At 44.0% G+C, this 14,259-nt stretch overlaps 1 non-coding gene and 1 pseudogene across 1 annotated transcript; both read left to right on the top strand.

The window, feature by feature from the left end:
- Positions 1-10,470: 10,470 nt before the first annotated feature.
- Positions 10,471-10,644, top strand: LOC117728373 (annotated as a pseudogene).
- A 986-nt stretch (positions 10,645-11,630) lies between these two features.
- Positions 11,631-11,794, top strand: LOC117728378. The gene has a single exon (XR_004609145.1). It is a non-coding gene; the product is annotated as a U1 spliceosomal RNA (small nuclear RNA).
- The last annotated feature ends 2,465 nt before the right edge of the window (positions 11,795-14,259 follow it).

Here is a 14,259-nt window from a genome sequence, read left to right as displayed (position 1 = left end):
TCTTGTCCGTACTTGTGTTCTCGTGGACTTGTGAAACGTCATCAGTCGCGGCCCAAGTACTGTTCCAATTCAAAAGTTTGCTTCTCGCAAAGCACGGTAAAAATGCCCGGATGTGACTTGATCCGCCCATTTCCCAAAGGATGCATCAGAGGAGACTTGTGCTTACTTTGGACAGCCAATATCCCACAATGCATTTCGCACCAGCGACGGGGAGCAATGAGGAAGGACAAAATACTCAACTGAAAGTTGACTTTTTCTAAATACTGTTCCGTGAAATACTGTCACGGAATGTAATTTTAGGATGTTTTCAGGCGAGAAGTTATTAGTTTAAGCATCAAATCTGTGGTCGGTTTGTCGAGATTCAGCCGACAAAAAAAATGCGCCGACGGTTTCCGGCTCTTGGGACCGGTGAGCCTGCAGCGCCAGGCGGTCAGCGCTCAGTGTGGCAGCCTGATGTCGGCAGGACTTTTTCAAATGATCCGCTGGCTCTGGTGTCTCCGTAGCGGTTACACATGAGATATCATTCTGTTTGGAGGATCTAACGAGCACGAAGAGTTTATTATTAGTTCACAGGTGAAATCAGTTTAACTGAGGGTTGCAATTACAATAACTATATTGTATAATAACTTAATATAACTATATATATATATATATATATATATATATATATATATATATATATATATATATATATAATTTACAGTGAATAATTGGAGTAAACTCATGAGCAAGAACAGCTGACGTTCGCTGCTGTTCCAATTGCAGAAAGAACGTCCTGCCTCCTCCCGTACTCTGGAGTCTGGACTCCAGAGTCCAAACTCCCAAGTCCAGACTCCAAAAGAACACACCGACTCCGTCTCGATAACTTCCGCTTCCAGTGCTGCCGGAGCAGCAGCATGCAGGCGGGCAGGAAGGGAAGGGGGCGTGGCTTGTCTCCGTAGAAACAGCCATTCACAACCAGGGAAATAAGTTAGTTCTCACACAACGTTACGGGTCTCTCCGATGGTCTTTGCTCTACCGGCTTTTTTTTGTTGCTCCGCTTCGTGCTCAACTCAATTTTTTGCTATTGTTATACTCAAACATCTCCGCGTCTTATTGGGTGGCATAATAATCGTGCGAAACAACGAATCAATAATGCAATTCGTTGCCAACTATTTTAATAATCGATTTTAATCGATTTTATCGATTCATTGTTGCAGCCCTAGCTGTGATGTTTGTGTAGTTTCATAACGAGACTTCCTTCAAGCAAAAGCAGGTGCCAACTCATTTCGGCTGTACTTCCTCCCGCAGCTCAAAGCGGTGGTGGGCCCAGCTTTGACAAACTGGTAACTGTTGTCGGCTGACGCTTCACCCTCCCGCTTTCTGATGCGACGCAGCCTTAAGCTTGGAGACAGAGCTGAGATGTTGATTGTCGATTCCTTTAAAATGATTGAGTTTGAGCTTTTGTGTGAGAGCCTGTAACAGCTGGATGCCTTCAGAGTGGAGTCATGCCTCATAAGGGATCTCGCATTTTTCTCCAACATGAGGAATGTGTTATGTCGAGGGTGTGAGTGTGCGTCTGTAGGCCGGCGTCCCGGTGTTCCTCGAGCTGTCCGTGTATGTGAGGATGGGGATCAGGACTCGTTTTGTTTGTTGGCACGGCACACGTGGAGGGACCCGGGTGCTGGCCACCAACACTTTGGATGCTGATACACGAGGCGAGATATCGTGTCTGAGAGGAAATAGCGATAAGGCGCCAAAAACCCACAGAGGGATGAATCACTGCATGAAATAGTGATTTTTACACTGGGGAGATCTGATGAGTCTTAGAGGAAGGGGTGTCGAACATCAGCGAGGCCCAAAGACGTATGATGATGTCGCATTAAGATGATGTGGAGTTCCTGCACGTCACATAAGGGCCTTGAGAGCTCATCAATGCGCACGCCACGTTACGCCACTGGAAACAAACAAAAAACAGAGATAACACAATGAAGATCGTATGGACAGCCACTGAGAGAAGCATACGGTACGTGCAAACAGATAAATGAAAAAGAAGAATCACACTCAAACAGTTACACAGAGGTCAAAGGTCAGTGAGGCGAAAATAATAACTGGGTAGCTGAGGGTCCACTGGGAGATATTTCTCAGCGCTGTGAATGAGGGTAAAGGGGAGTCAGAGAATAGAGGCCAAAGTTATGTGGAAGAGTTTGTGTCTCTTCAGTTCCTCTGCTCGTTAACATCTTCCCCAGGAAGTAGATGTTATGTGCAGCTCGACAGGAACACTGGACCCAAACGCCGTCAACGATGGAAAAGCAACTTTATTGCTAAACAGGATTCCAAAAACAGGCTTCAAAAAACCAGGATACAAAACATGCACACAAGATCTTCCACGATCTAGACAAGACGAACCGACAAAGGGGAAAGACATGAACAGGACTTAAATACAGAGGGCTGGTGCAGGTGATTGGACACAGGAGGAAACAATCAGGAACAGGGCAGACAATCACAGGGACAGGAAGTGAAGAGAAACAGAGGACACGAGAGACAAGGACTTCAAAATAAGACAGGAAACACGAAACAACACTACAGATCCTGACAGTAGAATTGTGAGGGCATTTTATTTGACTGTTTCCTGAGAAAAATAACAGTTAGTGTCACAGGCTCTGAAGCAACACGAAGAAAACACAGAAAACTACTGAGGCATGAAAATATAAACTGTCACAGTAAGTTAGACTGGCAGCGAGTGTACAGAGGACCGGAGTAGATGCCCTGTGGAGTTGGCCGCTGGGCAGACTGGACAGGTGAGGTGAATGAGCCGTAAGCAGGAGGGAGCCGGGAGAGTGGCAGGTGAGCAGGCACACTTTAGTATTCTGAATACTGCTGCTAACATTTCTGTACTTTTAGTGAGGAAGATTTTTAATGCAGGACATTTATGTGTATTTTTACATTGATGTGTGCACATCTACTCGTAGATACTATAGACTGCGGACTCGGTCACACATGCATCAAAATCCCTCCTCTCTTATTTATCCCACCCGCTCCACACAGACCCAGCGCCTCGTCACAGGGGGCCTCTGGAACTCCCTCTCTCCCTCTCACCCTCTCACCCTCCTCTCTGGCCTTGTCTGTTCTGTCAGCCCTCCCTTCAACTGACTCCTTCTCACTCATGGAGCTTAACTTTGCCACTGACACTCTCCTCTTTACGCTGTCTTCCTCTCTTGATTCTCTCTGTCCTCTTATGACTCTAAAGGTCCTCAAGTCCTCTTCGGCTCCGTGGTTGTCCGAACCAGTGCGCGCCAAGAGAGCCACTATGCGAGCATCGGAGCTGCAGCCAAAAGTCTGTTCTACCAATCCAGAATCGAATCCTCTTTGTCTAACCCCAAAAAGCTCTTCTCTATTTTTTCCAACCTCCTTGAAGCCCCTCCCTCTACCCTTCTACCAAGCCACTTTGTTGACTACTTCACAAAAAAGATAGACAACATACGCTCCTCATTTACTAATCCATCTTCTATAACTACACCTCCAATAACTTCATCTTCTTCCCCCTCGCTTTCCTCTTTTACCCCCCTGTCTCCCAATCAAGTTCTCTGCCCGCCCAACGACCTGCCCCCTTGACCCCATCCCGTCTCACATTCTCCAGTCTTTTGCTCTTGACCTTCTTCCCTTTCTCACCCATCTTATAAACACCTCCCTCTCAACTGGCTGCTTCCCTAACTCTCTGAAGGAGGCGAGAGTCAACCCTCTCCTGAAGAAACCCACTCTCGACCCGTCTGAAGTCAACAACTACAGACCTGAAGTCAATAACTACAGACCTGTCTCTCTCCTTCCTTTTCTTTCCAAAACTCTAGAGCAAGCTATCTTTAACCAAGTCTCCTCCTATCTCCACAGTAACAACCTTCTATACCCCCACCAGTCTGGATTCAAGGCAGGCCACTCAACAGAGACTGCCCTCCTTGCTGTCTCTGAGCAGCTTCACACTGCTAGAGCAGCCTCTCTCTCATCTGTCCTTATCCTTCTAGACCTTTCCGCTGCCTTTGACACAGTGAACCATCAGATCCTCATGTCCTTCCTCCAGGACCTGGGTATCTCAGGCACCGTGCTCTCACTCTTCTCATCCTACCTCACCGACCGCACTTACCGGGTAACCTGGAGAGGATCTGCGTCTGAGCCTTGTCCTCTGACTACTGGGGTCCCTCAGGGCTCAGTCCTCGGTCCTCTTCTCTTCTCTCTGTACACCAACTCTCTCGGTTCTGTCATTCGCTTGCATGGCTTCACCTACCACAGCTATGCTAATGACACCCAATTGATCCTCTCGTTTCCCCAATCTGAAACACAGGTAGCAGCACGAATCTCTGCCTGTCTGACTGACATCTCTCAGTGGATGTCCGCACACCACCTGAAAATGAACCCGGACAAGACTGAACTTCTCCTCCTTCCAGGAAAAGGCTCTCCCACCCACGACCTAACTATTAACTTCAACAACTCAGTGCTGGCTCCGACTCCGACTGCCAGGAACCTCGGTGTGACGCTCGACAGTCAACTCTCTCTGACTGCCAACATTACTGCAATAACACACTCCTGTAGGTACATGCTGTACAACATCAAGAGAATACGACCTCTTCTCACTCAGAAGGCGGCACAGGTTCTGGTCCAGGCTCTGGTCATCTCACGGCTAGACTACTGTAACTCCCTCCTGGCAGGTCTACCTGCTAATACCATTTGACCTCTACAGCTCATCCAGAATGCAGCTGCTCGACTGGTCTTCAACCTCCCGAAACTTACCCACACTACTCCGCTCCTCCGCGACCTTCACTGGTTACCGGTGGCCGCCCGCATCCGCTTCAAAACATTGGTACTTGCGTACCGTGCTGCGAACAGTTCGGGTCCGGTCTACATCCAGGACATGGTCAAACCGTACACCCCACCTCGTTCACTTTGCTCGGCTTCTGCCAATCGGCTTGTAGCGCCGTCACTACGAGCTAAACACTCAACAATGTCACAACTGTTTGCTGTCCTGGCTCCTCATTGGTGGAACGAGCTCCCCATTGACATCAGGACAGCAGGAAGTCTCTACATCTTCCGTTACAAACTAAAAACACATATTTTTTGAATCGGGAAGGTAGCGTCGTAGTAGCACTTTGGTAGCACTTAAAATGTCTCTTACTGATAGCTCTTTGTAGTTTAACTTTATTGAAGAAATTGTTCTTGCTTGATTCTTGTTGTTCTGAGTTTGGACTCATGGTTTAATGCACTTATTGTAAGTGGCTTTGGATAAAAGCGTCAGCTAAATGAAATGTAATGTAATATGTTTTGATAGCGCTAGCTAACTGTTAGCTAAGTTAATGCTATCTCCGAGTGAGCGTGTCTAAATAAAATGTCTTGTTTTTATGCTACGTTTTTAACATTAACATTAGTTCAGACTGGCTTAAAGTCGCCATAACACATAGCTAATATTCAACTATTTAAGACTTAAATGAAGACTTTAAATGTCACGTAATAATACAGCACTCAGGGTACTTTACATGGTAAAAAACAAACAATAGAAGCAACAACTATAAACAAGAGAGATGACACATCAGTACAGGGGCGGACTGGGGGGAAAAAGTGGCCCGGGAGTTCCTGTCAGACCGGCCTACTCAATACACGACGCGCTGCCCCACTTGGAAATATACCCATACACTTAACATTATTTTGGGCGATTACAAAGAAAGCATATATGTTTTGTTTTTTATAACATTTGGCTCCACCTATTTGCCTGGATGGACAAATGGAATAAAATGATACTGGCTATTGTAACATTCCACGGTATAGTTTGCTAGATGAATATGCTTAACTCTGGGATAGTATCAGATGGTTATACTATAACTGCAGAGCCTTAAGGAATGCATGTCAGCAGAGAAAGACCACACAATAAAGAAACTGGAATCAGAGGGTAGAATTAGTTTTAACTATATTGTAGAACAGAACATGCGATAGGGTGTGAACATCAGTGGTATCAGTGGTGTTGCATGCTTTGTGTGTGTGTGTGTGTGTGTGGGTGTTGAAGGTGCATAACAAAACAATAAGTTAACAAACAGAACCTAAACTAACTAATTATATTAATTATAGTCACATGGTAATAAAAACAATATCAGTATACTCATGTAGTAGTTTTTGCAGCAGCTCACTCTTTTCTGCAACACCGTCTATGATTTTCTCAATGCCCAGCATCTGCAAAACATCTGTCTGAGTAGCCATCAACATAAAAGCCTCCAGGTGCTGTTGAGAGAGTGAGCTCCTGAGCCGGTTCTTGATATATTTTAAGATGTTTTATTTTGAAAAGGAAATATGTGCCCACACATGTTTTATTTAGAAAAATGACCGGATACATCCGTATGTGCGTCTGAGCCTCTTAGTGTTGACACATGTCAAGAGGCTACATGATACTCTAAGGTCCACAGGAAGACGTTGGTTTTACACAGTAGTGAAGGTACTTCGCTAACAATGGCTAACCTGAATCGCTAACTAGTAATTACGGACTTCAGGTATTAGAGTAAATTGAACGTGTTCTGTGAAGCATAGAATGTAGTCCAGGCCGGCGATGTCAGAGGGAGGGCCGGTGGTGACGGAGGTGGGCCGGCCCAACCCACAAACATCACAGATTAAAAGTTTAAATAAATGAGTTTTAAGTGCCGTTTTGAAAGTGGCGAGTGACGGAGAGTGTCTGAGTTCCTGGGGGAGAGTTCCTGGGGGAGGGGGCAGCAATGGAGGACGACGCTTGGACAGAGAAGGGGGAGATGAGGAGGTTGGTGTCGGCAGATCTGACGTTGCGGGTGGGAGTGTGTTGGTGCAGGAGGTCAGAAAGGTATGAAGACCGCACTAGGAAGCAAACAGCACACATTTGAGCCGCATCTTCTTCATTGTGGCCTCCTGAATGTTTATATTATGCTTTGGATGAGTTACGTCTTCGGGAACTCAAATAACTAGTGAACGACTGCATTGCTGCGGTTTCTTCTGTTACTGTGAGAGGCTGAAGACGGAAATGTGCGGTTTGCGCTGCTCTCCACTACCATGTGTTGTCATTATGGGAGTTTTGAAGCCTAATTACATTACTTTGATCAACCTCATGAGTTCGTTGCAAGGTATTTAAGAAATTATATACTTTTAAAAACATTGCGTAAATCCCAACTTGTCCTGTCAGGATTTACATGTATCGCGTTTCTTCTTCCTATTGGACGAAAGCGTACCACGTGTCCGGAAATAAACAAGAAGACGAATCTGCGAAAACATGTTTATTGTAAATATCTCAAACAAAACAGCTCCAGTTGTTTTACCTTTTACTTTTAACCATACTCATGACACTAACCTTCTCAACCCTAAATGATAGAAGTGTGAAGTCACGGTTTAGAGCTCAGACTGTTTTATCCTTTCTCAATTCCTTTAAGTTAGGTGTGTTTTTAATACAGGAATGTGGCTTGCCTTTTTTAAACCACTATAGGGAGTGGAAGAAACTATGGCCACAAACCTCGATATGGAGTGGATCAAATGAAAATAAAAATGATGGCGTGGCCATTTTATTTTAAAATCCCCTTATCCAGGTGAAGGGCAGCACTGGTGAGAGATGGCCGGGCAATTGTTGGTTAAAAGGAGGACCCAGACTTTCTTTAGACAGGCAGGGAAGAAGGAAAAAGATAGGGACAACAGACGCATGTTGGGCCTGCAGAAGCGACTACAGAGATATTTTAAAGTAAACCAACAGGGCATGGATTTTAATGAAGAAATTAAAGAAATCAAAGCAGAGATGTTGTTGTTAGCAGAAAAGAAAAGCAAGGGTATCATCTTAAGAAGCAAGGAAAGGGATATAGAAGAAGGGGAGAAGTGCACTAGGTACTTCTTCAAGAGAATTTTAAACAAAGGGGGAGGCCTCTTGAGACTAAAAAAAGAAAATGGAGACATGGCAGACACAACTGCAGACATAATGTCAACTATAGAAGATTTTTATTCAGACCTCTATAAGAACAAACCTGTAGAAAGAGAGACCATACACAACGTTTTAAAGTTCACTGGAAAAAACATAGAAGACACAAGATTTTACCCCACTTGAGTTAAATAGCTGTATGAAAAGCTTTAAAACAGGTAGGTCTCCAGGAGAGGATGGGCTTCCTTGGGAATTTTATTTTACCTTTTGGGATATTTTAAACCCTGACTTGCTCACTGTTTTTATGGACCTTGAAAAACTTGACCGACTCCCGGACAGCTTTAGAGTAGGGATAGTCACTCTACTACACAAAGACAAAGACAAAATGGACCTAAAAAACTGGAGACCGATCACCCTTTTAAACTGTGACTGTAAACTTTTTAGCAAACCTTTAGCATTGTGTATATCTGTGTTTTCAAAAGAGTTGATCCACCCAGATCAGGCCTGTGCCGTACCGGGGAGGAAGATCACGGACAGCCTCGTACTGATCCGAGACACCATCTGTTATGCGAGAGACAGAAACATCCGGCTAGTAGTCCTAAATTTAGACTTTGAGAAAGCCTTTGATCGGGTCTCACACCAGTACCTCTTTGAGGTGCTGCAAAAGGTGGGTTTCCCAGAAAGGATGATAGCTTGGGTGGGATTGCTGTATCGGGGCATCACCAGCAAATTCCTTGCTAATGGGCATCTGACAAAAGCAGTCCAAATAAACGGCGGTGTTCGTCAGGGTTGTCCGTTATCTGCCCTCCTCTACGTTATAGCTATCGAACCTCTGGCACAGGCCTTGAGGAGGGACCAACTCATTAACGGGATAAGAATACCAGGGAGCGGAGGACTCGAATCCAAGTGCATATTATATATGGACGACATTAATATTTTATGTACTGATCTTTTATCTGTGAACAGGACACTAGACTTCACCGACTGGTATGGACGGGCCTCTAGGTCAAAACTCATTAGAAACAAGACCCAAGCCCAATTTTATGGACCATGGAAGGCGACTGAAATGACAGAACTCCCCCTGACTGTGACCCAGACTGACCAGAGAATACTTGGGGTAAAATTCGATGGGGAAGGGGGAGGGAAAACAAATTGGCCAGACGTGGTAGGGAGAGTTAGGCACAGACTAGGGTACTGGGCACTTAGAGGACTGACGCTAGAAGGGAAGGTTTTAATCATCAAAGCCGTGATTTTACCCTTGCTTTTACTCATCAGTTCTGTTTTTATCCCACCGAAAAAAGTGCTTTTAGAGTTGGAACGCGCCATCTTTTATTTCCTGTGGGGGTCCAAGTGGGAACGCCTAAGAAGAAGCGAAATGAAAAAAACCAGGAAAAAAGAAGGAAAAGGAGTGCCGGACCTGCTTCTTTTCCTAGGAAGCAGATACACTACACTACACATCACAGCTGCAACAGCCCCATTCAGAAACCAAAAGACTGCAGCCATGACACGGTTCTGGATGGGGTCTTACCTCTGAACACTAAAACTTGTGACAGATCTACGAAAACCTGTATCTTTTGACCTGCCACCAGCCTATGCCTTTATTCAGACCTTTTTAAAGAAATTTAAACTTGAGCAGGAGGAATTAGTAACATTGACTAACCACCGCTGTCTTATTTCTGTTGTGCAGGAGAGGTAAAAAGTGAGTCCAGTGCGTGGGCTTGCCTTTGGAGAGCCATCAATAGTATGGCGCAACGTGAACCATCCGGCTCTTCCAGACCGACTCCGGGACCTGTCATGGATGGTGGCTCACGAGATCCTCCCAGTCAGGTCCATGATGCACTCCCGGGGCATGTCGGCGCACTCTACCTGCCCCCGACCAGGTTGTGGTGCCCCTGAGTCGGTGAGGCATCTGCTCTGGGAGTGCAGTGCTGCTGTAGACCAGTGGGCAACGTCCGGCTCCTTAAAATTCCCGTACTTGCCAGCAAGGGAGGTCCTGACAGCACAGCTGGTCCTGTATGGGGTGAGCCAGAACACTCAAATTCCAGCTCAAGACTTTGCTAAACAGCAGTTCACCCTGGTCGCCATTACAGACGCAATATGGACCTCCAGAAACATGCTGGTAAGAAGGCACATGCAAATCCCCCCGTGGCTGTGATCCGAATGGCCGCAGCAACGGTCCAACTAGCCGCAGCTGCAGGCGACAGGCCAAGGACGCATCAGCAAAGAAAAATCGCCTCTGTGCCCATTCGGACGAAGGAGCCGGAGCCACACATACAGAGGTCAAAGCAGCAGCGGCCTGACTCTCCGGGAGAGGCAGGTGGGAAGGAGCATCGGGTGGGGGTCTCCTTTGAGCACCAGGACGGGATCCCGAGAGACCAACTCGGTTTGGAGGAGCAGAATGAGTTGCCCGTGTAGGGACTCACCCTGCTCCTGCTCAACAGAAATAAATTTGAAATATGTTTTTTATGTATGTATTTTAGGCGAAATCTTTTCCTTTAATTGGTAAAAGTACAAATGTATATGGTTTTATAGATTATTGTATATTTATTATTTATTGATTGTATCATGTAAAAATAACTGAAATGAGTATCAATAAATCTTTTCGAAAGAAAAAATCTGTTCTTATCAGTTTAATATCTGATACGTCCCCTACCCGGGGACCATATATTAAATTGATTTTTGGAATAGGGAGATGGAATAGGGGCTTGCTCCGTCCACTCCACGCATCGACCTGGTATTGCAGTACCTCCAGGAACGGTGCACCCCCTAAATGTGTTTAAAAATATATCTATAAACTACCACGAGCTCCCTCAGTTATAATGGATCGTTGTACAGAGTTACAATGTAATGTTCACATGATATAACTAGTATGTTATGTACGTTGATGGAGCGTTGAACCGGTGAGTGAGACAAAGGTTTAATAAATTACTGAGTTCACAGTTCTCTCCACATTTGTGGAAAAATGTAAAACATAATTTTTGTACTCATATTCATTCAATCTGTTGATAGGCTTCACAGTACTGCTCTTTTCCTCAATAGAATTGCTCATAGTATGGGATGCACTTTAGTTAAGTAATCTAGAATGTATCATCATTATTATTTATCTGTTAGCTATACACAGAAACATACAGTATATATTCAACCAGTTGTCAATTCATCAAGTCGTCCTCTCTAAACCTAAAGCAGTCTAATACAACAGACCTGCAATAAATCCTTCCTTCATGAAGGTAATCATGTTCAGTCTGTTGATCTGTATTCTTTATATTTGCTAAACAACCAGCGTTGTTCATACTCCAGACCAGTAGATGGCAGTAGCGAACCAGAAGTAAACTAAGAAACAGGAAGCAGTTGTAATGTGAGAGAAGCAGAAACACGTGATTGTATTCTTCCCTCTGAATTTAAAATGTGGATCAAACTACTTTTAACAGCAGTTTGATTTAGTTTGGTCTCATCTGAACTTTCTGTTGAGCTGTTACTATTTAGTTGGAGATAAATAGATACAGGGGGTTATTTTAGGTTGGCTTTTGATATGGAAATACAGCAATGCATGATGGGAAATGTAACCACTATTTTTCAAGTAAAGTGTAAATTATCTTTGTCAACCTTATTACACATAACTTTCCTCCATATTACATTCCTGTAGGTGATCAGACCTCTTATAGTCAGTATTCTCTGGTAATATCTATATGTTCAGCACCATCAGTCAACATGGTATGTCTGTGAAAGAGTCCCCGGCCTCGGATGTGTACAACTCATACTTACCTGGCAGGGGAGACACCATGATCAAGAAGGTGGTTCACCCAGGGCGAGGCTTGGCCATTGCACTCCGGCTGAGCTGACCTCTGCGAATTCCTCAAATGTGGGAATCTCGACTGCATAATTTGTGGTAGTGGGGGACTGCGTTCGCGCTCTCCCCTGATAAAGTGTCAACAATAATTTAATATCCACATCCAATTGCAATAGATGTTACTGGAGAAAAGCATCACCTCTAAACAATCCTCTATTTTCACAAAGTGTAATATATTCCTGTTAAAGTTATTATTTAGTTTTTAACAGACCATTATCGGTCCCCTCCTCATAGTTCAGCACCGACGTGAACCACAGACTAAATAAACAGTTCAACGTTAACCAGCACTGGACTACTGGTCTAAGACTGATTTGCTGCTTGGTCCCCTCTGTGGCTCGGGAACCCTGGGACGGGTTGCTAGTCTTGCCCATACATGCAGACTCTTGGTAGTTGAGCACTTCTTAAGAAATTAACCCCAAACATAGTTTTGTATAATATTCTACATTAAAAGGTTTGAAGTCTATTAATTGTGTATCTCACTGACCTTCTAGAGCCTGGTTTGCAGTAACCAGTTCAGCATCATCACCTGATGATGACCTGGTGCTCGCCTGCCGTCGCTTCAGTTTGTAAGTTCGCACCAAAAGCCAACAAACACATTAAGCAGAGGTTCTTAAAATATTTGTAATTTGAACACTTTTTTTAATATAAGATGCTATTCTGCTCATGTTTCATAACAAATGATTCATCAACACTCACTTGCTCCTTCTCCTTGATAAACTTCCTGAACCTCTTCATCTGCACTCTTGTGATGTGGGTCACTGAACTGCTCAACCCTGATTGAAGCTCCTCAGATGAAGATGAAGAGAACTCTTACCTCCTAAAAGGTAAATGTGGATCCTTTGTGGTGGTGGGAATTAAATCAGTGTTCTCTGCTTCTCTCACATTACAACTGCTTCCTTTTTCTTTGTTTACTTCTGGTGCGCTACTGACATCTACTGGTCTGGAGAATGAACAACGCTACCAGTAGTGCAAAGTCCACAGTGAAGTCCACAGTGACTGTAGACAGTTAAGCGTTTTGATTGGTCAGTTCGACTATGGACTCCCAATCAGATCGCAGGAACTGACTGTAGACAACCAATCACAAGTCCAACTGCAAGTACATGAATATTAAGAAGGATGATATCTGCATTTAGAGTTGATAATCTACCTCCTGTTGTGACCTTACAGTATTTCTGGTGAGACTGAATTAATGTATTCTTTATAATTATTTATAACAATCACGGTTTATATTGCCCAATTGTCTTTTGATTGTTTGGAAAAATCAGACATGTGTTAACGTTGGCATCGCTCAATAAAATATCTTATAAAGTATATATTTATTCGTTATACTCACTAATGAGCAATTACTGTCAATATCCATTTCTCATCTTATGTTAACCCTTAAATATTGTTCAAATCCAAACACTTGGTGGTGTGGACCCGGTCAGGTGATGGAAGTTTTCAGCTCGTTAACGGTTGACATCTCTCAGCAAAACCTCTGACATTATAGATCTTATTTGTTTTAACGTTAACCGCTAATGAAAATGATTTGTCAAAATCCATTGTTTTTTGTGTTAACCCTGAACATACTGTTGGAGTCCTGATGCTTGACTCGGTAACGGTTATCTGGTGTTTATATTACCCGTCTATATTATCCAAGACTAGAGAATTTAAGAGCTACAATGACTTCTGTCAGCGTGTTTTTTTGTCTCAATGTTATCTGGAAGGCAGCACTGCTTCCCAGGCCGTGAATATGACGGAGTATACAGAATATGGAATAAAAGGAGTTCCATATTTCTGAAGTCTTACTGGTGAGATGGCATGACCACTTGAATGTTTTGCCATGATCAAAAACATAAAACATACCGAAAAGCTGAAAGGTTCATAACATATGGGTGGAATCAGTCATTCTTGTCGGTTATTAGATATGATATACGAGTTATAACAGTATAATAACTCTCCCCCAGAGATCTCTATTCTGAGGAGCTGTAATCAGGGTTTAACAGTTGTCATCCTGCCCCTCCTCTTCCTCCTTTGGAGAATATCAATGGCCTATTGTACTCTGACCTTCATTGTTATATTAGTAATTCATTATTATAACATAACAATACCTAATATAATAATAATACTATTTTGTTGTTGTGGTGTTACTTGACAAGTGTATTTTAGTTGCACTTGAAAATGGCGACCCGCATAATACGCATCGTCAACTCAGATGCCCCTGGGAATCGTCAACAGGCCGTCATCATAGCGACCAAAGAGGCCTGTGAGTACAGGAGAACAGAAGGGTCTTCCCCAGACCCCCACAGGAGCTGCTCCACCAGGCCTCGGCCTCGGCCCACGCTGAGAAGCTCCTTCGAGCAGAGGGTGTCTCCTCTCCATCGCGTCAGCTGTGTCTGGGAACACTGGTGGATCCATTCGGCCAGTATGGAAATGCACCATTCCACTGGCTTGTGGCGAACGATGTGGTACATGAAGTAGTACGCATGTTATATTATCAATATTATATTAATACCATTATCATCATGCATTGTAAGTACAATTTATATGGCATGCT

The sequence above is a fragment of the Cyclopterus lumpus genome, chromosome 25, assembly GCF_009769545.1.
Source record: "Cyclopterus lumpus isolate fCycLum1 chromosome 25, fCycLum1.pri, whole genome shotgun sequence".
In the NCBI taxonomy this organism is placed as follows: Eukaryota; Metazoa; Chordata; class Actinopteri; order Perciformes; family Cyclopteridae; genus Cyclopterus; species Cyclopterus lumpus.
Note: the sequence above shows the minus strand (reverse complement) of the source record. Positions and strands in the feature narration are given on the sequence as shown.